A 1,229-nucleotide genomic window follows, 5' to 3' on the forward strand; every position below is an offset into this window, starting at 1 on the left:
AAATAACACTAGAAAGTAGACAGTAGAAAACTAACTGTCTTTTGAAAAACATTACGTTTATCATAAGTTCGACACTTTCCACCGCGTCATCGATCTACAATTTTGTCAACAACGTTAACATCAGAGAAGGAAGATTAACTACGCTAACTGCCCGGCCCTTCAGCACTGCCCACCCCAGCCTTTCCTTGCCCCTGCTGTAGAAAAGCGCGTGGGACGACGCCGAGGCTGTCAGGTGTTGTGACCATGGCCGTGAATGGCTGCTCTTCCCTTTCTTTCCTTTGCCAGACACACGTTGCGGTTGGCAATGTGTGGTCTATCGTATGGTGATCCTTAGTTTGTCTGTGGCGATCTGGGGGAAAGGGGGAATGTGGCACTGCAAGTGTAAATTGCTTAAAAACAGTAATTAAACCATGTCTTTGGTGTGCGTGAGTTACTTCCAGATTTGTAAGGACTCCTCGCCGTCGGTCGTTCCCCGGCGTCACACCTCGCGTGGGTCATGGGAATCGCTGGCTGTGCTGCTTTTGCCTTCGACTTTACCTTTCTCTCCTTTGGTCAGTTGTAAATAATGAAGCGACTCATGTCGAGTGTTATCCGAGGTAAACTGACTATCATTACGTGGTAACAGAGCTTTCACTCTTTAGAGAAAGGTGGCCGAAAACACTCGAGTTAAATTAACATTATGCAATATTATAACACCAAAGCTCGTTGCAGTCGTTGTAATTATTACTGTCCTGTCACTTACCGAAAATTTGGGTTAAGAGAAATGAAAATCCTCATATTAAAAAAAACAACAACACTTTGAGTGTTTGTTAAACTGATGCACAAGTTTATTGTAAGTGGAAACTAACATCACAAGACGGCAAAGCAGCTTGCATGTTGCGGTGTGGATGAAAGTGCTTGTTTAACACTTACTTCCGGGGGCATAACAGGGACGCAATGCCGCAGTCGTGAAATTGGTCTTGTTACGTAACTAATCTTCTCTTTACATTCAGTTGCATTACAGTTAATTCGGAAAAAACTCACATTCTCTTAGTAATCAATTACTAAGGCACATTTCGCCTTTGGTTTCATCTCACTCCGTAGCGGAAGTAATCATACGGTGTTTAAATTTAGGCATGGGATATTAAAGTCTTTATAGCTTTAAACTTTTCTCTCGAAGCGAACAAGAGATGAGCGTTGCAGCCTTACATGTGAAAAGAACCAGTTGGGTGAAAATGTTTTTATGAATT

General features: G+C 42.6%; 1 protein-coding gene across 4 annotated transcripts in view; it reads left to right on the plus strand.

Moving 5' to 3' along the window:
• The window catches only part of LOC119587875, an 85,716-nt gene that overhangs the window by 79,030 nt on the left and 5,457 nt on the right, over positions 1-1,229 (plus strand). The window lies entirely within an intron of this gene.

Source organism: Penaeus monodon, chromosome 23 (assembly GCF_015228065.2).
Source record: "Penaeus monodon isolate SGIC_2016 chromosome 23, NSTDA_Pmon_1, whole genome shotgun sequence".
NCBI classification, from domain to species: domain Eukaryota; kingdom Metazoa; phylum Arthropoda; class Malacostraca; order Decapoda; family Penaeidae; genus Penaeus; species Penaeus monodon.